Source organism: Geotrypetes seraphini, chromosome 7 (assembly GCF_902459505.1).
Source record: "Geotrypetes seraphini chromosome 7, aGeoSer1.1, whole genome shotgun sequence".
Classification (NCBI taxonomy): domain Eukaryota; kingdom Metazoa; phylum Chordata; class Amphibia; order Gymnophiona; family Dermophiidae; genus Geotrypetes; species Geotrypetes seraphini.
Window position 1 is genome coordinate 98,425,642 of NC_047090.1, and position 24,280 is coordinate 98,449,921.

Genomic DNA, 24,280 nt, shown 5'->3' on the forward strand with positions numbered 1-24,280 from the left:
GACTATCCTTATCTGCGTACGTTCTGGTTCAGCAGGAACTTGTCTAACTTTGTCTGGTCGCTGAAGTCTCTGTGCTTGGCTGCCATGGGATTAGTTTAGTTTCTAGCACGTATCTTTGCTGAAAATTCAATTTATATCATCATCAAATAGGAAATAGATGCCCCTGTTAGGCATTTTAATCCCACATTAGACTCTCAAGACTCCTGAGGCAGGCCGATTTGGGCTGAAACATGTACATGTCTAGTCATTGAGTTTGAAGCTTTTTCAGTTATTTGATGAATAAAGGACTTTCAAGAGATAAATTGAGTTTGCCAATTTTATTAAGATATATCCCTTCTTGCCTTGTGAGTCTGAATTTGTGGATTTGGTTCTCCTGTGTTTATCTCTCTCTTTTATAATTCCATTACAGATGGATATGCAAAAATTGCCTCTTCTGATGCACAAGACGAAGAACCGGCGTCATACCAGTTGGGTATGGCTCATTGGGCACTTCAGAGATTGGGCATAAGAGAGAGAAAGTCATGCTTAGGTGGGCTCAAGATAGAGGTATCTTTTCTTGTCCCATATGCCAACATACTAATAGGCGAGACTTATCCACTACAACAAAAGGTGAGATTGCACGAGGTAAACTACCAGGGCAAGTATGGCAAATTGATTTTGTAGGTCCTTTGTCTAATTCTCAAGGCTGTGAATATATGTGTACTGCAGTTGATATTTATTCTGGATATTTTCTGGTTCACTCTTGCAAACGAGCCACTCAGGAGTACAATACGAACATTACAGCTTATTATCTTGCACCATAGGGTGCCAATGCAAATTCAAAGTGAAGGTTTTCACTTTACAGGAAAGCTTGTCCAAGATTTTGGAGCTCAACTGGCTTGGCTGCGGGTGCTAAAGTCTGGGCTGAGCAGCCCATTAGCCCCCTGCCAATGTAATAGCTAGTGGCACTGACAATGTTGTGTTGGTCATGCAACCAGGAAAAGAAAAGTGGGAACATATACAGAGGCAGAAATGTTCTAGTTGAGAGAAAATAAATAACATAACTTTTTACCTTACAGCGTGGATTATGTCCTTGTCATAGTTGTGGGAGGAACACTATATATGGATGGCGACAGTGCCCAATGGAACAATGTAAATGTCAATGACAAAAGTAAATAAGATCTTAAAATATGGGATCAACCTCCAAATATGTGGAAATATATTGCCCTCCAAGTTCTTAATATGCCACACTTTTTTTTATCCAATATGATGAGTACATCTGATCTTCTAACAACTTGTCTGGTTGCAATGCCAACACCTACAGCCTTATTGAAAAGGATATATCAAATTCAGAACAATGAATATCAGTCTTGTCAGTCTCATTATCAAACAACCTTTTCTGTTTATGACTTTTGTCTGCACTGTTAACAGACTGCTCAAATCTTACACAGATTACTACAGAAGGAGATGTCTGTTATAATATGACATGTAATTCAAGCTTAACAGGAAAACAAGCTGCTGAAAATGATACTGCAATTTTATGTAATGTAATGTAATTTATTTCTTATATACCGCTACATCCGTTAGGTTCTAAGCGGTTTACAGAAAATATACATTAAGATTAGAAATAAGAAAGGTACTTGAAAAATTCCCTTATGTTATGTTATGTGATCGTAAGTCTAATGTTTGTAAAGATGTTTCAAATATTATGAAATATAATGTCATTGTTATCTCACCAAATCATTTTAATCACGTTAAACTCTCCAAAGGGTGGTTGTTAAATAACTTGGTGAATCATATTACATTATATTGTATCTGTAAGTATATATGTCCTATTTGTGACCCCTTTATGTGTAGGTCTTTGTAAAAACCCTACTTATTTTTATGTATATTGCCTTGAAACTTTGTATAGGTGATTTATCAAATTTTTAATAAAATATGAAGGATAAAGACCAAGGGTAGTGGGACTGGATTTATAGAGTGTATCCCTTCACTCATAACTATATTCTGTAATTTATGCCTACCTAAGCTTGAGTTTATGCCGGTAGGCTACGATAGATGGTAAAACTCTGTATTAAAGGGCGCAATGTATTGCAAAAGGCAAAGAGCCATTTTTGTGTGTATTCTGGAGTTTTGAAAGCAAAACTTTTGTGCTCAAATATGTTATTAATACAGAGTTTTTAATCTTGTTTGCTAAATGGACAATTTAGAGCAATTAAAGGGCCATAAAGAAGCAATAAGAGCTTGCTTGATTATATCATACTGCAGAGATATAAAACAATAACAGGAAATACAATTACAATTAGCCAGGTGGACAGTGACAGTTTTTGTTTTAGTGACTAAAAAGCAAAGTTGTGAGAAGAGCTTGTTTGATGCTATTTTAGTGATTAAAAGCACCGATTATGAGATATACGAGCTATTCTGAAAAGCAAAGTTTTGAGTATAATTGAAAACACACATACAATATTTACTCCATGTGTGCAATTAACTTACTTAATTACTTGTCATTAGGACCTGGGGACAGGAATAACACTGTCTTTGGTTCACTCTGGAATCTGGCCAGTTCCTGAGTATCTAAACACGGTGGATGTTATGTCCACAAAATACCAGCCTTATTAATTTATGAGTTAATTATCCAGCTTGGATAACGTATAAAAAGCAGGAGCAGGTGGCATTCAAACTCGGAGATCTTTTCTGTGTGGAAGTCCAAGAATGCTGAAGCCTCTGTGCTTGGCTGCCATTAGGATCTCTCTGGTCATTGGAAGTGGCGTGTTCTCAGATGAAAGCAAATATATTTTCTGTGAGTAGGAGGAATAGAAATATGTGTGTATGCTTCTTTGAGATCTACAGAGCATAACTAGTTGTTCTTTTCTAAAAGAGGTAACAGGGCTCCTAGAGAGAGCATCCAAAACTTCTCATTTACCAGGTACTTGTTTAGTGCTCTGAGGTCTAGGATCAGACAAATACCACCGGAGGTCTTTGGGATAAGGAAGTACCTTGAATAAAACCCTTTGCCCCTGTCCTGCAGTGGAACCTTTTTTATTGCGCTAAGCTGGATGAGGGCTGAGATTTTGTGATGGAGGAGGATTTTCTGATGGAAAATGAAATGACTCTCTTGGAGGGTGGTTCAGTAGTCTCTTCTATAAATGAAGGGCATATCCCTGGCTCACCACTTGGAGGACACTTTGATCTGATGTTATGAGGGTCCAGTGTTGTTGATAATGAATGAGCCTGCCTTCTACTGGGAGTCTGTGATGATGCCTGAGACACACAGGCTAAGTTCTCTAGAAGGGAGTCAAAATGACTGCTGTTAGATTGAGTAGGTGCAGAAGTTTTATGTTGCCTTGGATGTCTTTGAGTAGATGCTCATATAGATGCTGAAAGCTGCCGGTATTTATTTCTGGAATAGTATGAAGAACACTTGAAGGAGCTTGAAAAGCACTTAGGCTGTTGAAACTGCTGCACTTTCAAGAAGGAAAGAGTTATCATACAGTCAGTATTGCCTTCTATTTTTTGAGTGGCCTGCTCTAAACGGTCACCAAACAAGACATCACCCATACAGGGTATGTTGGAAAAATTATCTTAAACATGGGCACCTAGATCTGAGATTCTGAATAGAGAATGACACGGTGACAAAATTCATCACCGCTCCCGTCCCCGCGGATAACTGCGGGAAATAATCCCATTTCATTTTCTAGTGTCTATTTCAACCTCGGCCCTTCTACACCAGCATTCTTCAAAGCAAAGCTTGCGGGTCAGTGGTTGTGCCCAATTATACTCTGATTCTTCCCTCTCTCCTTAAAGAATGACATGAAGATGGTTTCCCGCGGTTATTCGCGGGGACGGGAACGGTGTTGAATTTTGACACCGTGTCATTCTCTAATTCTGAACCAAACTTGTCTGTGCATAGTGATGGATACCGTCAAGTTATGAGGCTACCTCAAAGGCATTGTATGTAGCATGAGCCATGTATTTCCTGGTTTCCAGAAGGTCATGCCTAATATGTCAATAAGCCGAGAGATATTTGGAGGGTATGTATTTGTCATAAATGGTCATTCTCTGGACAAGAAACATCATGTAGGAGGACATGTAGAAGGTGTAACTCAGGATTTTGCAAGGGGAGCACTAGCGTAGGTTCTAGAGCTGTGTGCTTTAAGAAGGATTCCATTACCAATGACTGATGTGGTAGTTGTGGTTTATCATCATTTATCGAATCCAGAGGCAGATTGGAGTTTGTATAGGGAATCCAACTTCATTGGAGCTATTGGTATTCTAAGGGGGGATTCCCAGTTCTTGAACAAGGCCTCTTTCATAAGGTTGTATAGAGGAACCTTCAGGCAATGTTAAGCAACTCCTTATAGTTGAGTGCTTCTCTGAATTCTGCAGAGGGTTCTATTTCAGACTCCATTCTAATTGGAAGGTTCTGCCCCATTTGCCTAATAAACTTGATAAAAGGACAGGCTGACAGGTAGCAGAGTCTGGTCAGGCAGTGAAGTTGAATCTGAAAGAAACATCAGAGAATTCATCATTGTAATCAGACCTGCTAGAAACAGGAAGAGACAAGTTAGAATCATAGTCCTCAGCATAATGCCCCATAGACCAGGAATGGTGGCAAGAATGACGAGGGAGTGCCTAACAGGATGTCTGGTCACACTATGATGTCCAGTAGAACTGTGACCTTGAGGGGAGCGTTGAAGTGGATGCTGAGAAGGCTGTCAGAAGAAATGTTAAGAATCAGAAGACACACTCCTCCCTCTCCCAATAACAGTGCTGCTATAGAAGCAGATAGATGTGTGTTATCGATGCCTTCATTAAGCGTACATAATGCACATGCAGGAGTCTAAGAGCGTCGGTCTGTAATATCTCACTTACCTTGTTTGGCTCCAGTCAAGGCTAGGGGCATGTTGCCAGGATTTATAACATCGTGCAACTGCAGTAGTCCAGTTAGCCCAGGGCTGCTCAAGTCCGGTCCTCGAGATCTACTGGCAGGCCAGGTTTTCTGGATATCCGCAATGAATGTGAATGAGAGAGAATTGCCTGCACTGCCTTCTTGGTATGCAAATTTCTCATGCATGTTCATTGCGGATATCTAGAAAACCTGGCCTGCCAATAGATCTCGAGGACCGAACTTGGGCAGCCCTGGGCTAGCCCATTCCACAGCAACACATTCAGATGATCTGGAAGAGCAGGGGCCTGTACTATAGTTCGTACATATGGCGCCTGTTGCTGAAAGTAGAACGCCTGTATGGTTGGAAGCACAGAATGCATTTGCTGCTGTAGAGAGCACTTGTGCGGTAGGCGACAAAAAATGTTCTTGCTGCTGTGAAGACAGTGTTTGTGCGGTAGGCGGCACAATTTGTGTTCATTGCTGCACAGATACTGGAACTAGCACTTGTGCGTTAGTCAGCACAGAAGGTGCCTGTGCAGAGGCATCTGGTCACTGCTTCTTCACTGGAGGAGATGCTTGCATTGCAGCAGCACTGGAAGTAGTGTGCTTAAGCTGCTTAGCTTTCTTACACGGCTCCCCTGATGGCAGTAGCACTAAAGAAGCTGAAGTAGAGCTGGAGGTTGTAGTCAATGGCCCTGGAGTAGGACAGTGAAGAGAAGCCTCTGTGCCGAAGATGGCCATTCTCAACACTGGTTCAAAACTGACCTGAAAATTTAAAAATTATCAGCAGAACGAACCCGAGAAAAGTTGCTGATATAAGGTTCCTCAGAGAGGAGGCGGCTAGTAGGTGCTCCTTTCGGTAAAACTGGCAAATAAAAAGAGTATAAAGTCAATACGGGAAGGAACAAAACATAGGCAGCTAATACACTCTCATAACCTCATGCTTAGATTACTGCAATCTACTTCTAACTGGTCTCCCACAGTGCCGCCTCTTACCCCTGTAATCCGTGCAAAACTCTGCTGCATGACTCATCTTCTACCAACCTCTCTACACTCCTGACACCCCCTCCTTAAATCACTTCTCTGGCTCCCTATCTGACTTCACATACAGTTCAAGCTCCTATTGCTGACCTATGTGTTCATTCTGCAGCCCCTCAATATCTCTCCTTTCTTCTCTCTATTTATACACCTCCCAAAGAATCAGTTCCTCAGATAAGCTGCTCTTAGCTATACCTTTCTCCTCCACTGCCAATTCCGGGCTTTGTTCCTTTCATTTAACTGTCCTCTATGCCTGGAATAAATTACCCATTTGTTCGCCAAGCTCCTTCCCTTGTTTAAAAGCCACCTTTTTGATATAACCTTCAATTCATAACCCTACTCCCCACTGCCCACCAACCTAGCCAGCAGATTAACCTTCCCCTTAACTGTATCCATGACATCCTGTTTGTCTTGTCTGTTTAGATTATAAGCTCTTTTGAGCAGGGACTGTCTTCTTTGTGACTCTGTACAGCGATGTGTACGTCTGGTAGCACTACAGAAATAATACTGGTACTAGTAAAATGAATGCATATAATATATATATATATATACATACATACACACACACACACACACCATATTTTTCGCTCTATAAGACGCACCCGACCATAATACGCATCCACCTGTAGAGGAGAAAAACCCAAGAAAAAAAACCTTTTGTTCAGAATTTTTTTCCTGGTTTTACCTCCTCTACATGTAAGTGCGTCTGGTGGTAGGCAGCTCTATGTCCTGCCCTCAGAGTAAGTTGAGGCATTAGTAGGATGCAATAACTTCCTTTGAGGGCAAGTCGCTACAGGGCCATCAACACACTGCAGCTGGGAGGTTCCGCGCTGCCTTAGAGAGGTCAGATTCATGCTGCAGTAGCAGCGTAAGATGGACAGGTATTTACAGTCCTTTTTTTTTTTTTTTTTTTGGGGGGGGGGGCGGCGGTGAGATGAGATTAAATTTTTGGGACCCACTCAGTTTGGTCTTGGGCCAGCCCTAGATCAGCTGACTGGCTACACCCCTGCCTTCTGGCCAATCTTTTTGCACGTTTTCCCGTGTGCGCTAAACATGGCCGTAGTTTTGGGGTTTTTTTTGCGTTATGCTCTTCTTGGCCTGGCTCTCTAAGCATGGGCCTCTTAGGTTCACCAAATCCTACAGGCTGCTTTCATAGAGAAGGTAAATACCAGCCCCTTTCCTTGTGACCAGAGAGATAAGCTCGCGCGTGACCTGTCCCTCCCTCCAAGTCAACAAGGTTATTAGGCGGGGCCTATGGGGAGAAAAAATGCAGTGTGTGCTGCCAGCCAATGAATGCAGGGCAGCTGGGTGTTTTTTTTCCCTTGCTTTCGAACCAATGAGTGATGAGTGGGCAGGGCGAGAGAATCTGTGCATGCGCACTGTGGCACGTTGGTTGGCTTTGGGGAAGTGAGGACTCGGTTAGGTGCAGAGAGCTAGAAAACCAGGCAGAGGGAGGCCCGAGGTGAGCATGCAATTATGGAGGGAGACAGGGGAGAAATGAAGTAAATAGATCGACAAAATTGAGCAAGAAACATTGGTATTCACATTGTCAAATGTGACTCGGACACGAGGTCATACACTGAAACTGAGGAGCAACAGGTCCAGGACAAATATCAGGAAGTTCTTTTTCACACAGCGAGTGATGAATACTTAGAATGCTCTCCCAGAGGAGGTTGTGACGGAAACCACCATTCTGGGATTCAAGGGCAAGTTGGATGCACACCTTTTTGCAAATCACATTGTGGGATACGGGTCTTCAACAGGCAACACCTAGCTTAGCCTCCGCGTGTGCGGGTCGCCGGACTAGATGGACCTAGGATCTGATCCGGTGAAGGCATTTCTTATGTTCTTATCAGGGTGAGTGTGAGACCGTGCTGGACCATCGGCATTTAAAAAAGGTACCAGGGGTGGGGGGATGTGTTAAAAAAAAAAATTGTATTCGCTCCATAAGATGCACTCACTTTTCCACCCACTTTTTTGGGGAAAAAAGTGCATCTTATGAAGTGAAAAATACGGTATGTTAAAAAAACATAAATGATACACGCCAAAAAGCGTGTGAAGAGAAATTCAATAGATGGCTCCATTCTGTGGAAAACAAAGAAATGATGGTCCTGTGAGCTGGCAGCAGGAGGAAATCACCAGCACATACATGGTATGGCCAGTCTTTTGATTTCTTAAAGCGACAGTTCACTTGAGACAGTCTATGCTGGGTTCCATGGATTACAGCACCCACATTTGAGAATATGCTGCCTGCTTGTCCTAGGATAAAACCCTTAACTCCATTTAGCTACAGTAATCAAGGAGGCCGGAAGGAGTACCAGGAGATGCTGAAGCAAAATCAAAGTTAAGTGCAGTGAGCAACTACCGGCTCAAGTGCTGAGCAGGGCTAGTCAAGAAACCAACTGCATTACGGGGGTAAGGAGAGAAATCCTACACAGGATCTCATGCGGCTAGGAAGTTGTAAGACATACCACAGCTAAGGACACTAGTCCCAAATCGGGGACGCCCGGTAACTTTATTCTTTGGGAAAACCCATACCCCCTCCCCTCCAAAAAGTCTTAAGAGAAGCTGTAGCAGAGCAAACGTGCAGGACGCAGGGTTGAGTGTTGGCCTGCAGCCAGACCCCACCTCAAACACTAGCCTGGCCTTTTGATGAGCTGCTTGACGCACTGAAGGCCCGACGCACAAAAAGGTTTACCGATGCAACAGCTTGCACATTCCACTCCTTTGGACACGGCAGCGCACCACTTCTCTTCCTCCACCTCTAGCAGCTCGTTTTGGGGCCTGTGCCAAACTTTCTCGTGTACCTGGATCTCTCACAGGAGTGCTGGTCGCCCCAGGCTCATCCAGTGGTGGCTGACCTTCCCAATTTTCACAGCGGGAAGCCGGCACTCTTACTCCCGTCTGCTTTTCGCAGCGTGCAGGCAGCGGCCAGACATCTTCAGAAGGCAGTGTGGGACCTTTCCAGCCGCATGCGCGCTGACGAATCTACAGTCATGCTATCGGTGTGCCGGTTTCCCACTGTGAATATTTGGAAGGTCAGCCGCTTCTGGGTGGGCCTGGGGCAATAACACTAGTAATCAGCTGTTTGGCGCCTACACTCTACGCGGGTGGGCTCCAAAGTCCGAACCGGTGACCGCCATTTTTGCGTAGTTCTGACGTAGAGTGAGAACAAAAAAATAGTAGGCGAACGAGGCAGTTTGGTTGGTTGGATGTGAAGTGAAGCTGATTGGATATACCGGTTTGAATGACAAGGGTTGGAACCATTGAAACCACAGAGGCGGGTCAAAGTGTTTGTTGGCTTGGTAGGTTGGGGAACATTATGTTTGAGTGACAGGCGTCTAGAGCAATGGTGGGCTGTAGGGTGACAAGAGCCAGCCAATGGGAAGCGTAATGGTAGGCAGTACTGGTGTAGTTCTGTGTTGTGAGAAGACGGGGTTGAGAGGTTCGCGCCGGTGAAATAATTGTGTATTAGAATTTTATCCAGTAAGGTAAATAAGTAATCGATTTGTTTGCTTTCTAAGGGTTTGCTTTCTTTTTTAATATAGTGCTGGTGCAAATATTTTCTTGGGGAAAATGTGTAATAGCTAGCAAACATGACTGTGCAACAGGTGATGTATTGCGCTTGTGAAAGGCTGGCTTATCTACGTTTTGAAACTTATTTAAAGTAAACAGATTACTGATTTGACCAGGATGGAATCTGGTAACAGACTTGACTAGTGCTTGTAGTTCAGCTCACTCTGTCTCAGAAAGAATAAAGTCAAAACTAGAAAAAAATGCGGGGGGGGGGGCGTAGGATGGTGAGCCTTGCACATGTTCTGCTGCTTTCTCTTCCTTTTAGTATTTGTACGGCTGTAAAGAACAGGAACCCTTGAGAATTAAAGGCAGAAATTGTCTGTCTCCCCAGGACTTGAAACCTCAGCAAGTCCCAGCTGCTATATGAGATTGGTTTTTCTACCACAAACGGCTCAGAGGAACCAAATTGGTTCAATTTTTTTGTGTGTGTGTGTTCGGCTCCCCCCACATTCACTGCTGGATTTCTTTGCCTTCGCTTAGTTTGTTCTTTTCACTTCCCAACAATCCCTTTTCTGTTTCTCTGCCACAGCTTGTCTGTCCTCTCATAATAAGTAAGGTGTGCTATCCTCTTCTGGAAGCCCGGCCAATCTTACATGTCTGTGGCTAGGGAGAAGGTGGTCAGCTGTGAGGCTATGGTAAATTTTAAGTTTGCTTTGCACTTGGCATCTTTCTGATGAGGTCTGAGATAATACATTTGTCCCTTTCCTTCCTTTGGTATTCCAGAGATGCAGAGGGTGGAAATTGAGTTTTCTCTTTTTTTTTTTAATCACTGTACTCTTCTCCCTCCCCTACCCCTGAAGCAAGAGCTCTCTATAACTAGTCCACAGCTGGCTGTATGTCATTAAGAAAAAGTTATTCCACTGCTAAGTAGGCTGTCGGGTTTCTTTGCATTTTGGTTTTTCTTACTGACAGGGCAATGTAATAAAATATGGGGGCTTAGTGCAGATTCTGTGCAATTTTCTATGCAACAGTGGCTGCTGTTTCAGAAAGGTGTTTTATGATACAGTTCTCTTGTATGCAAAGACACAGTTGATGTTGGCACTTCTCATTTAGATCTGATGGTAATAAAGTATTAACTATTAAGCTGAAATGCACAGATGACCTAAAGGCTAAGTGTACAAGTTTTGTTGTACTGGTACTTTAGTGGGTGGGCTGAAAGGGCGTAGCGTATTCTCTGTATCTAGCTATAATGAGGATTTAATGGTGGTTTCTTAATAATTATGTGAACATGAAGGACTTTGAGCATTTTCTTGCTTTGTTAAAGGAGGTGGTTCAAAAAAATTGCAGGGAAATGAAGAGCTGAGGTGATTTGCCTTGCAGAATGCAAGATTGAGTGAGGAGATGTAGCAGCCATGGAATGAATGGTAGAGCACTTGACAGCAGAAATGTAAAGGATATCATGCCAAAAATATTTATGTGCATTAAGTATCCAGACACCCATGTAGCTCAAAGTTCTAATACAATTTTTGTCATGTGCATAATAATTGATCCTACTACTAATATACCCCTTGTGCCATCCCCTGTCTCTTTGGGCAAGTGGAATAGGGCAGAAGAAGATCCATCCTTTTTGTCAAAGGTTTTACCAGTCCTACATAATTGTCAAAATAAAAAGGGAGGTCAAAAAGCTAAAGTTGACCCCTGGAATAATTAAGAGGACTATCTAGGCCCACCTCCAGGGATCTTGAACTGTCTTTACACTCTGCCGTGCATTCCTTGGGCAATGTTCTTCTTACCAACCTTGGCTGAAAAGTGTCTGGGGAACACTACTTTCTTCCTCCATGGTTTTCCACTGATCGAGAGCATGAATCACTGGCACCTCAGCCCAGCATGAGTGTTCCCTGGCTCCCCCTCCCCCAGCCTTTAGATAGTGGTGTTTTCCTTAGCGCCAGCAGCAGATGAATCCAGAGACTAGTGGGTGTGTCCATCTACCAGCAGGTGGAGATAGAGCATACTGGTTTGCCAGGAGTACAATCCAATAATGCAAGTCGGTACTCTTATCTCCAGCAGGTGAATGTTCATATTCCCATTAGCGTAAACACAAAAAGCAGAGTCAACACCCCCACAGTAAGAACCAAAACCAGAAAGAAAGTGGGGAGGTAACTGTACACATCAACCTATGACATCAACACTGTCACAGGTTGATGTGTACAGTTACCTCCCCACTTTCTGGTTTCACGTTCTCACTAGCTCCTGGTATCTTTGCTGCTCAGTTTGTGTTCTAGTCTTTTAGTTCAGTAGAGCTTTGGCATGTCCTGGCTGAGTGGTGCTGGCTTTGGGGGGGGTTATACCTGGTCACCCCAGGTCTCTTCCCCACCCAATCTCCCCTGTTTCTGTGCTTTTTCTCTTCCTTCACACACTGTTAAAAAAAGGAAGAAGGCACAGTTCAGGTCACTGACAGGAGAAAGACTTCCTTTGCGAGTTTTGGAAGGCATTGATAAAAGTGGTGAGTGGCTTTTAAATTTCTTAATTGAGACAGGCTCCCTGTGGTGTTTACTTTTAGCTGCGACTTGTAGTGGCAGAAACTGTTAAATGCTGCTTGTGCTGTGGGAAGCGGAGAACAGTGTTAGAGCGGTGCTCGGGGGGGGGGGTGTTCGGCTTCTTCTGCCATGGAGGACATGTCTTTGTTGGGGGTGCGGGTGTTTTCCTGTGTGGTGGAGGGGGTGACTGCAGTCTCTTAACTCTCCTGTGGCCATTTTTTCCCAGCACAAGACAGCTCCTGTGGTATCTTCGGTAGCTTAGGCAGGAACTTCCGGTTTGGCTCCTGTGGTTTCTGGGTTTTCACGGTTGGCTTTGCAGGCAGTTGCTGGCCCAAGTACTTCTTTCTCTGGTCCTCACTGGAGCCTTTTTCTCTGGAGTTTGTGTTGTTCTTTCACGAGGCTTTCCTTTTTAAAAGGTGTAGGGCTGCTGAAGACTTCAGTGTTTCTGCTTTGGGTAGACCTGTAGCTTCTTCTGATCCTCTTGTCTGTTGCTGTGTCCTGGCAGTCAGACACGGGGGTGACATGCAGGGGGCTTCCCCCCATTTTTGAGGTTGGTTCTTTATCCCTTCAGTCCCCCCCCTTCCCTGTTCCAGGGAGATGGGGCAGCATCAGCCTCAGAGGCCTTTGTAGATGACTTGGAAGAAGAGGCCAGGGGTGTTGATGCACATATTCAAGTTTGGATTACTTTGTTACAAGATGTTTTTGGTCTTACAGCAAATTACCTGAAGGACCATTTTGAACTGGTAATATTGAAACGGTCCCAACGCTTTCTATTTTATTTCACTTTCCCCTCTCTGCATCGGGCATCTTAAATAATGATTAATGGACTTCTGTCTTCATTATAAAATCTGTTCTAGTTCATGAGCTCTTGTTAGGTACTTATGTTCGGATTCGCCTCTGTTGGAAGCAGTTTACTGGACTCAATGGATCTTGGTCTGTCCTGGTATCTGCAGTTGCAGACTTCTCTGCGTGGCTTTCAAGTTGCGATTATGGACGGCTTCCTGCCTTGTCCTGGCCCTGGATCTTCTGGCCTTGCTTCTCCTTGGTCCAAAGCCCAGAAGGACGTCGAAGGTTTTGCCTTCTACTCCACTGCTGCACTCTCTTTCTGGTTTGGAGCTTCTCCTCAAGGATGCTCTGTTTCAGGGACATTTCTCCCTACAACTCCAGAATCAGATGTCGACCTTTGGCTCTGGAATTTTGGTGTCGGATGGGCCTGGCTTGGTTTCACATTTATGGCTGCTTGTGCCATCTCCCTCAGTTGGTGGCTTTTTGTCCCCGGGAAACACAGTTGCTGCGGAATTCCTTGCGGACCATCCTCTTTTCTTGGTCCGTGTATGGCTTATCGTGCATCTGCAGTGCCTGCCCACATTACACCTTTCCAAAGGGGATATTCTGTGTGCTGGTCTCCTTTTTCTCATCTTTTCTGGTGACATGGGGTATACAGGTGAGCATTGATTGGTTTGTCCACCTGGCCTTGGTCATCACCTGGTTAGAGCCTTGGCACCCTGAGGTTGTGGGTTCAAATTCCACCCTGCTCCTTGTGACCCTGGGCAAGTCACTTAATCCCCATTGCCCAAGGTACATTAAATAAGATTGTGAGCCCACTGGGACAGTTAGGGAAAAATGCTTGAGTACCTGAATAATTTGTAATCCACATAGAATTGTAGAATATGCAGAATATGTCACTTACTGTTTAGTTTTTTTAGTCGAACCGGGGCCTGTTGTCCGGGGTGCGGTGTGCATGGTGGAAGCGACTAAGAGGTGTTCTCGCTGCAGGGACGGAGTGAAAGCGCCACATAGGTAAGGGGCAGAGAGGGAGAAAGGGAGGAAAGGTGGGGTGGAGAGGAACAGACGCTGAAGGGAAATGGGGAAGAGAGAGTGGGGAGAAGACGCTGAAGGGAAATGGGGATAACAGAGTGCTGAGAAGACGCTGAAGGGAATGGGGAACAGAGAGTGGGGAGAAGATGCTGGCAGGGAAGAAGACAGAGATACCAAACTATGGAGGAAAGAAGATGGGTGCCAGACCAATTTTTTTTTGGGGGGGAGGGGGGAAAAGGGAGAGGCACAGTAACTGAGCAAATGGAAGGCAAAGAGAGACAGTGGATGGAAGGAATTGAATGAGAAGATGAGGAAAGCAGAAACCAGACAACAAAGGTAGAAAAAAAAATTCTGTTTATTTATTTTCTTTTTTGCTTTAGGATAAAGTAGTATATTGTGTTGATAAAAATTTATAAACAAAGCCCTGCCAGCTGAACATCTCTTTCTCTAGTTCAGCAGCCAGAACTTTGATTTATAAGGAAGGAATAAGCTAAATATTGCAGTACTGAGGCTTGTATGGATGCTGCGGGGACAGGGCAGTGAAGGGGACGATGGGGACAGATTTTTTCCCCTTGTCATTCTCTAATGTACGGCGTGGCCCATCCAGCTGCATTTATATGGGTAACACGCGACACCTCGTACTTGGTTGGGGCGACTATTTTGGGGTTTCTTTCCCCTCGGAGTCTACAAGGGGAGACCTTGCTCTTTCGGCTCAGCTGCTGCTATGGTTCTCCTCTGTGTCTGGATGAAGGCAGGGTGCCTTCATCAAGTTGGTTGCGGTCCCTTCCTTGGACCTCCTTCATCTCTGCATTACCATTTCTGAATGCAGTATGGGACACCTTCAGCCAGACTCCATCACTAGATGTAGAGCACCACTCTGGTTGCATGTGGGTCAAGACTCCCCTTTTGGAATGCGACTTGCAGCTCTGGCTGCATCTGTATCGTAGCTCAGTCTCTGGATACAGCGAGCAGCTTCATCAGCCGGTTGCTGTCGGCTCATAGTCTGGCCACTGCCCAGCACGGCTTTGGCTGTCAGTTTGCCTCTGCTTCGTCTCTGGTTGTTGAGCCCTGCTCCAGTTACCTCCAGGGGCAGCTTCATCTTTGGGGTTAATTTAAGTAACGGCTTTCAATGGCTATTTACCCCATCAGAGGCTAAGTCTCTGTTGCTTCCAGAGACCTATGTTCCGGCTCCTTCAGTTGGCCATTTTTTTTTTTTTCAGGTGAGTATTTCTTTATTACTTTTCTTACAGTTATTTTATTTGATATACTGCCATTTTTAACAAAAAAGTCAATCAAAGCGGTGTACAATAAATAAAAACAATGGGCTTTATTTAAAATAAAAAAAACATAACGAGAAATGTACGCAGACCAATTAACCAAGCTAGACACAAGAGGACAAAAAGGGCAGGAAAAGTTAGAATATCTTAAGGGAAAAACAAGCAGGATAGGAACAAGAGGGTAAGATATGGAAAGAATAGGAAGTAAGAAAAGTAAACATAAGCACGAGATGGTGACTACCTGGTCACAAGTAGTGAGGAAAAAGTCACAAGGAAAAGACTATCAAGTCAGAATTAATGAGAAAAAGTTGCAAATGTAATGACTTCCTAGTCGCAAGTAATAGAAAAAGTTGCAAAGTGACAAACTATTAGGAACTAGGGCCTAGATTCGCTACCCAGCTTCTTTGACTGGGTAACGAAAAAGCTGGATATGGGGGAGTCCCTGGATGTTGTGTACTTGGACTTCAGTAAGGCTTTTGATAGTGTCCCACACTGCAGGTTATTGAGCAAGATGAGTTCGATGGGATTAGGAGAAACATTAACTGCATGGGTAAAAGACTAGCTCATAGGTAGACTTTAGAGGGTGGTGGTGAACAGTACTCTCTCCGAAACGTCGGAAGTGATCGGTGGAGTGCCGCAGGGCTCGGTCTTGGGTCCGATCCTATTTAATATCTTCGTAAGGGACCTGGCTCAGGGGCTTCGAGGTAAAATTACATTATTCGCCAATGATGCCAAACTATGCAACATAGTAGGCAAAAGCACAGTGCCCGACTGTATGACGCAGGACCTACTCTTACTGGACCATTGGTCCTCAACTTGGCAACTAAGTTTTAATGCCAAAAAGTGTAAGGTCATGCACCTTGGCAGCAGAAATCCATGCAGAACTTACACCCTAAATGGTGAGACCTTAGCAAGAACTGCAGCAGAACGAGACTTAGGAGTGATCATTAGTGAAGACATGAAGACTGCCAATCAAGTGGAGAAAGCTTCATCCAAGGCTAGACAAATGATGGGTTGTATCCGAAGAAGTTTCGTCAGCCGGCAGCCCGAAGTTATAATGCCGTTGTACAGATCCATGGTGAGACCTCATCTGGAATATTGTGTACAATTCTGGAGACCACATTATCAAAAGGATGTGCTGAGAATTGAGTTGGTTCAGGATGGTCTCGGGACTCAAGGATCTCCCATATGAGGAATGGCTGGGTAAGTTGCAGCTATACTCACTCGAGGAACGTAGAGAGAGGGGAGACATGATTGAGATGTTCAAATATGTCACGGGCCGTATTGAGGTAGAAGAGGTTATCTTTTTCCTTAAAGGACCAACGGGAGGACATCCGTTGAAACTTAGGGGTGGGAGATTTCATAGTGACACCAGGAAGTATTTCTTCACTGAAAGGGTAGTTGATCATTGGAATGGTCTTCCACTGCAGGTAATTGAGGCCAGCAACGTGCTGGATTTTAAGAGAAAATGGGATAAACATGTGGGATCACTTCAAGGAAGAAATTAGGGGGTGGGTCATTAGAGTGGGCAGACTTGTTGGGCCGTGGCCCTTTTCTGCCGTCATCTTCTATGTTTTAGCAGCGGATTATCAAAACGGATTATCTTTGTCAATAGCGAGCTTTCTAGCAGTCTCTGACAATGACGTGCAAATGGGCTCATCAACTTTGAATTGAGCCCTTTAGTGGATTCTAAAAAATGCTGAGCCATTTTCTAAAAGCGGTGTCGGCTTTTGGCGACAAAAATAAGCGACTGGTTCAGGGGTGCCGGTCAATGTCAGAGACTGGTAAAAAGTGTTGTGATACAGTGGGAAAGATGTCCATTCTCTCCCACTGCATCACAACACCCTGCAATGGCAGCAACACCCCCACTGCAGTTGGAGAGATGCCCACACTCTCCCATTGCTCTGAAATCCCAGCCACGCCCCCCTGCAGCAGAAAAGATGCCCACTCTCCCCCAATGGCAAATGACCCCCATGCCAAAGAATGTCTCCGATGCCCCTTCCCCCTTACCTCAAAATAGATGCTTGGAGGGGCGCGGACTCCCTCATCTCAGGTGGCCTTCCTGCATTGTCTAAAACGGGCCTTCCCCCTCCCTGGTGCATCTTGTAATGCACCAGGGAGGGGCCTGAGACTGATTGGCCCAAGTTGTTTAAGGTCCCTCCCATGCATCGGAAAGGTGGCCTAAGGCTCTGATTGGCCTGGACGCCTAAGTCCCCTCCTATCTTCTTGGGCAGAAACTTCATGGCATTTATTGGAGGCGAGGGGGTAGGGCGATAACTTTGTCACTGTTACATCTGTATCCACAGCTGTAGTATGGATGTGGCAGCTCATTATGATGCATCCTTTCGTATTTCGAGTCTTGTGGGACAATGGTTGCTTCCCTCCCTACTTTAGGACTGCTTTGCTAAATCTCACTAGTCTCGGGATTCATTTGCTGCTGATGCTAAGGATGGAAAAATTATGTTCTTACCTGATAATTTTCTTTCCTTTAATCGCAGCAGATGAATCCAGAGCTCCACACTGTCTTAAATTTTTTCAGAATTGTGTACGGATTTTGAGATACTTTTTTTCTGCCTTGGTTTTGTTTTCGGTTTTCGAGTAGTTGTTCTCATGTATCAGCTGTGTGGGAAAGGAGTTTCCTGAGTCTATTTTTCTGATGCATTGCGAAGAACAATACTGGTTGGCTAGGAGGCTGAGATGAGGGCAACTCAGTTCTCTCTATCTCCACTTACCGGTAGATGGATATAATTCCACTAGTCTCTGGATTCATCTGCTGTGACTAACGGAAAGAAAATTATCAGGTGAGAACATAATTTTTCCATATTTTTTCATTTAAAAAAATGTAAGTCAGATTTTAAACCTGGGTCTTAATTTGGCATCCTAAGTAAAGTATGTTTTTAGTTGCTTTTAGGGAAGGATTCTAGTGTCAAAAGCAGCCCTTTGACTTGTTCAGGTAATCTCCCTGTTTTATCTAGGGGAATAAACTTTGGGAAATAAAATTACTTTTATGATATTCCCTTATGTTAAATTTTCTAATATAGTTGTTGAGGCTGAATAGTATTTTTCCCCTTTTTTCAGTTTTCTAATTGTGAGTAAGCATTTTGTTGATTCTTGTACAAAGTTTTGGCTGTGTTAAATAATTCAATTTTCTTTTTTGAGAAACTTTTTTATATCTCGGATCATGTCTGTATTGGCTTTATTAGATTGTTGTTCTTCCACTGAAGACTGGAATTATTTTTATGTTTAGCTAAAGATTTTCTTTGATCTGAAAGTTTCTTTTCGAGTAGATACTTTGGTCCTGAGTAGAGAATTCTTTAGGTATTGTGGAAAGATGGAATGTAGCAGATTTGCTGTAATTTGAACTTTGACCTCCTTTGTAATAAAATTCTGCTGGCAACCTGACACAGCAAAAAGGCTCCTAGGGAGTTAAGTAAACTGGTATTGTATAAACAAAGAGAGAAAAATTACTGCTTGCATCTTAAGTAAGCAATCTGTGAAACACCAGTTCCTCATACCTGCTGCAAAAGTATAATTTGCAGTGAATGACTGGAGGGTTGAATAAGATTTTTTTCCTGCTTAAAGCTTTAAGTGGCACTCCAAGGATCAATTTTCAAATGTGTATAGATGTCAATAACCAATTACCAGTAAGAAGAGAGGAAATTAAAAGCCTAAATTTGCCCATTAAAAAAATTTGAGTAGAGCTGAGAATCTGAATTAGGTTCTGGATTTACTAGCCTCCTAAAAAGCTTTTTATAGAGTGGATGACTACAGGGGTGAAATAAGGTAGAGAAGAAATGCTAGGTGCTTGATTTTTCAGCACTAGACACCAAATTTAGGATTTTTGATCAAGCTCAGTAGCATGAGCTAGCATGGTAAATGCACTGAAACCCATAGGGATTTAAAGGGCTTCGGTGCATTTGTGTGCAGCTTCATAAAAGAGGCCTTTAGAAGTCTAAACTTTAGGCCTGTGCTTCTCAACCCTGTCCTCAGGGCAAACCCAGCCTGTCAGGTTTTTAGGATCTTCAGAATGAGTAAGCATGAGAAAACTGCATGCACTGCCTACTAGGTATGCAAAACTGTCTTGTTCATATTCATTGTGGATATCCTGAAAACCTGACTGGCTATGTTCCGAAGACTGGGTAGGGAAGCAGTGATTTAAGAAATTGAATTTCAGACTTCAATTTCCCTGTCAGCAGCCACAGACAAATCCAGGTGCTTGGGGTATGTCAATCCACCAGCAGATGGAGATAGAGAACACCTAAAGCTGTGATCCTTTACCTCAGATGGTATGCTGCATACTTCTCCAATATACTCTATCTCCAGCAGGTGGATGGATGGCTTCACCCATGCTCTTGGATTGATTGCAAAAGGCTCCCATCGTAGTTCTTCTACCTTGGTTGAACCTAGGGGCCTTAGGCTTATTGGGTGCCCAGGGGATATACCTGGGGGAGCCAGATCAGTACCCCTCTTTCTGCTATTGCATTTCTTCTGCCCTCTCTGCTCTCTTTCCTCACCTTAGAAAAAGAAAGTATTATCTAAATAATTTGAGCCAAACCCAATTTACAGCCATACTTGTACAGGCAGCGTCCCATTGGACTGGAGGACGACTAACGTCATTCCACTCCACAAGAAAGGCTCAAAGATGGAGACAGCAAACTACAGACCAGTGAGTCTAACATCGATAGTGAGCAAACTAATGGAAACTCTAATCAAACACCAATTAGATAAGATCCTGGATGAAGAGAATCTACGGGATCCCCGACAACATGGATTTACTAAGGGGAGATCCTGCCAATCCAACCTGATCAGCTTCTTTGACTGGGTAACGGGGAAGCTGGATATTGGGGAGTCCCTGGACATCGTGTACCTGGACTTTAGCAAAGCATTCGATAGCGTACCACACCGCAGGTTACTGAGCAAGATGAGTTCTATAGGATTAGGTAACACATTGACGAAATGGGTTGGGAGCTGGCTTGGAGGTAGGCTCCAAAGGGTGGTGGTGAACGGCACCCCCTCCGAAATGACGGAGGTGATTAGTGGAGTACCACAGGGCTCAGTCTTGGGCCCAATCCTATTCAACATCTTTATAAGAGACTTGGCAGAAGGGCTTCGAGGTAAAATAACATTATTCGCCGATGACGCCAAACTGAGTAATGTAGTGGGCAAATGCACAACAGACGAAGATTCAGTGCCCGACAACATGATGCACGACCTACTCCTACTGGAGCGATGGTCTAGGACATGGCAACTCAACTTCAATGCCAAAAAATGCAAAGTTATGCACCTGGGCAGCCAGAATCCATGCATGTCTTATACCCTTAATGGCGAGATCCTAGCAAAAACGGTAGCAGAACGAGACTTGGGGGTAATCGTCAGTGAGGACATGAAGTCTGCCAATCAAGTGGAGCAGGCTTCGTCCAAGGCAAGACAAATCATGGGCTGCATACGAAGGGGTTTCGTCAGTCGTAAGGCGGAAGTCATTATGCCATTGTATAGATCCATGGTGAGGCCCCACCTGGAATACTGTGTGCAATTCTGGAGGCCGCATTATCGCAAGGATGTGCTGAGACTGGAGTCGGTGCAAAGAATGGCCACCCGGATGGTCTCGGGACTCAAGGATCTACCATACGAAAAACGGCTTGACAAATTACAGCTATACTCGCTCGAGGAGCGCAGAGAGAGGGGGGACATGATCGAGACGTTCAAGTATCTTACGGGCCGCATCGAGGCGGAGGAAGATATCTTCTTTTTCAAGGGTCCCACGACAACAAGAGGGCATCCGTTGAAAATCAGGGGCGGGAAACTACGAGGTGACACCAGGAAATTCTTTTTCACTGAAAGAGTGGTTGATCGCTGGAATAGTCTTCCACTACAGGTGATTGAGGCCAGCAGCGTGCCTGATTTTAAGGCCAAATGGGATCGGCACATGGGATCTCTTCACAGGGCAAAGGTAGGGGAGGGACATTAAGGTGGGCAGACTAGATGGGCCGTGGGCCCTTATCTGCCGTCTATTTCTATGTTTCTATGTAGGTAGCAGCGGTGCTGGGTTCTGGCAGAGATGGGGAGGACTCCTGGTTTCAGGACAGCGGGGATGAATACGCCCTTTCTTTTGTCTAGCAGGGAGCATGAGAATCTAGCAGGCAAAGTTCGGCAGTGATCCGGATGAAGTTGTGTGAAAGAGGACTCCCTGGCATTTCAGCCATCTGTTCTCATTCCAGGGGAAGCTGTTGCCAAGGGGAACTCTCGATGCTTCAGACCATTGACACTCAGATTTCTAGCTGCTTTGACTTCCCGAGTACCTCACCAGCAGTGAGCTCTCTCCCCAAAGGGGGGACAACAGCATTTTTTCTCTGTGTAGTGCTAAACACGCCAAATGAAGTTAAGGTGGTGACTCAGGTGACAAAATGCAGTGCCTGCTATGGCAAGCGGCAAACAGTGTCCGAACAATATGCAGGCTGCTGGCAAAGAGGGCTTTGAAAACACAGTGGCTCCGGCCCCTGTGACAGCTAATTCTTCAGCCGCTTCTTCTGCTGCTGCTTCTGACCAACTGCCTGTTTCTGAGGTCATTCCCGCATCAATGCCACGTGCAGAGAGGGGGACCTAAGGAGCGGTCTGTGGGGGCAGTGGAAGCCTGGTATTGTACAAACAAAGAGAGAGAAATTACTGCTTGCATCTTAAGTAAGCAATCTGTGAAACAGCTGTGCCTCATACCAGCTTTTACATCAGGCCTTCTTTTTTAAGAAGGCACAGTCATCTCAAGCTTTACCTCCCCAGGAAGCCTTAGCAAGCGACCTTGCCAGGTTGGGACAACAGGAGAAGGTCCCATCAACAGTGGGCAAAGGGCTATGGAGGCAGTCTCCCTTTGGGATTCAGTTCCAAAGCGCAGATCCTGCAAGCTCGGGGGAGGAACATTTTGGTTTGCTGGACCATGGGATGATTTTCCAAGGACTGCTGAGCAGGGATGGTATTGTATACATCTATCAAAGAAGGGAAGAAGTGTCTTCGGCAGCAGGCTGGCTAAACTACTGAATAGGTCTTTAAACTAGAGTGATGGGGCAGAGTGATCAAAGCCTGCGGGTGAGTATAATAAATCTCTGAATATTTCTACATGGATGGGAAAAGGGAGCAATGTCTGGAAAGCAGAATATACTAATGCTCAAAGTATGGGAAACAAGATTCTGGATCTAGAACCTGTGATGGAAGAAGAGGAATTAGATATAGTGGCTATCACAGAGATGTGGTTCATGGAGAACCATGACTGGGATGTAGTTATACTGGGCTATAATCTGTTCAGGAAAGACAGGGTAGGAAGAAAAGGAGGGGTAGTAACGTTATATGTTAAGGTGTAACGATTTTTATTGAACAAGTCAGGAAAAAGGAACAATGAATCCAGCTGCAGTTAGAGTGGTACAAGAAACCATACAACAAAGATCCCTTGGTCCTAAGAAACCACCCCCCACCAAACCACCCCCCCCCCGCCCCACAGAACAAGAAACCAAAATATACAAATACAGCAATGGCTGCCAGAAAAAGCAACAAGAAAAAGGGGGGCGTATCAAGCCTGTGGCAGACACAAAAAGAGAAACCAGCAGCATATTATCATAGAAAGAACAAGCATCCCAACACACCAAACTGATGTCTAACCTTGACCAAAGTGGAAAAAAAAGCATTCAAGGCCCTGGATTCAGATGAGCTCCAAAAGACAATGCTTAGAACCTCCCTCCCAAAGACTCTCACCCCCCAAAACCAAAAAACACCAAAGAAAATGCAAACCAAAGGAAACAAAACAAAGGTTGATCAAGCAGGGGAAAGGCTACCCCGAGGCCGCCAAACTGTCACCGCTCAAGTCAAACTAAATCGAGTAAGATATTAAGAATCATACTACAGGCTCTGCAAAAAAACTTAGGTTGGTGCAAGGAATTAACGTTATATGTTAAAGAACATATTAAAGCCACACAATTGCAGAATCTGCATGGCAAGGAAGAGGCACTGTGGATCAATTTGGAAAGAGAGAATGGCAAATATATTTACATTGGTGTGATATAAAGACCTCCTTCACTGACGAAGTGAACAGAGATTTAATACTAAACATTCAGAATATATCTAAAAAATGGGAATTTTTACTAATAGGAGATTTTAACATGCCAGATTTTGGTTGGGGTATTCCTATTGCAGGGTCTTCTAGAAGTAGGGAGATCCTGGATTCTCTACAAGGAGAACTGTTCCACCAGTTGGTAATAGAACCCATGTGGGATGGGGTCAAACTAGATTTAGTGCTTACAAACGGGGCAAGTGTTTCTGATGTTATGGTGGGTGATCATCTGGCATCCAGTGATCACTGCATGGTATGGTTTAATATTAAGATGGGTATAGAGAGGGCTCATTCAAAAGTAAAGGTTCTAAACTTTAAAAAATCTAACTTTGTTCAGATGGAGGATTACATGAAGAAATTGTCTGGAAGGAGGAGAAATGCATTGGGCAAAACTGAAAGGATTTATTGTAAGGGCAACAAACCTTTTTGTGAGGCAAGTAAGGAAAAGAAGGCCACTTTGGTTCTCAAAAGTAATAGCTGAGAAGGTAAGGGTTAGCTTTCATAAACTACAAAAGATCACAGAAAGAGGAAGACAGACAAAAATATCAGGAAACGTTAAGAGAGGCTGGTTGAGTAGTCAGGAAAGCAAAGATACAAATGGAAGAAAAAAAATAGCTGACATAGTAAAATGGGAAGGCAAGACATTATCAATAATAATAAAAGGCTAAGCGCGCATGCGCTTTTCAAAAACTGTGATTCCTGGTGGCATGAGGTGTGCTTCTGTGTTACATCTCACGGCGCCTGCGCTAGCTGGAGGCGCGTGTTCCAGGGACTCCTTCCTCCCGCTGCCGCTGCTCTTCAAATCAGCCTGCTGAGGGAGAGAGAGAGAGGGCGGGTCAGAGGTCGGAGTAACTCAGGGCAACGCCCCCTATTTCCCGGTGCCCGGGCTGCTGCTACTTGTGCTCCAATCTCCCCGGAAACCTTCTCCAGGGGCAGTAAGCAGAGCGAGAGAAAGATCCCGGAGCACTGCTGCTCAGGTACCGAGGAGGGGGCCCGAGAGAGGGGGGGGGGGTTGCAATAACCACCGAAGCCCGGGATCGGCTGAACCGGGCAGCTGCAGGGTGCGGTCGGGGCTCGGTCTGTCTCGCTGGCGGAGCTTCAGACCCTTGAGCAGCTTCACCTGCCTCCGCTTTCT

General features: G+C 44.6%; 1 protein-coding gene and 1 long non-coding RNA gene across 6 annotated transcripts in view; one reads left to right on the forward strand and one right to left on the reverse strand.

The window, feature by feature from the left end:
• LOC117363290 overlaps positions 1-8,927 on the reverse strand; it is a 50,766-nt gene extending 41,839 nt beyond the window's left edge. The window contains exon 1 of the long non-coding RNA XR_004540017.1: positions 8,713-8,927. This is a non-coding gene — a long non-coding RNA (uncharacterized LOC117363290). The remainder of the gene's footprint in view (positions 1-8,712) is intronic.
• MPP5 (membrane palmitoylated protein 5) overlaps positions 8,221-24,280 on the forward strand; it is a 177,194-nt gene continuing 161,134 nt past the window's right edge. Inside the window, exon 1 of one of the 5 annotated variants that reach the window (XM_033950752.1) lies at positions 8,221-8,320. The gene's annotated coding sequence lies outside the window, so the exon portion shown is untranslated. Of the gene's footprint in view, positions 8,321-9,241; positions 9,397-10,022; positions 10,117-24,280 lie in introns of those variants that run through there. The other 4 variants (XM_033950751.1, XM_033950750.1, XM_033950753.1 and 1 more) reach the window with 4 other exon arrangements.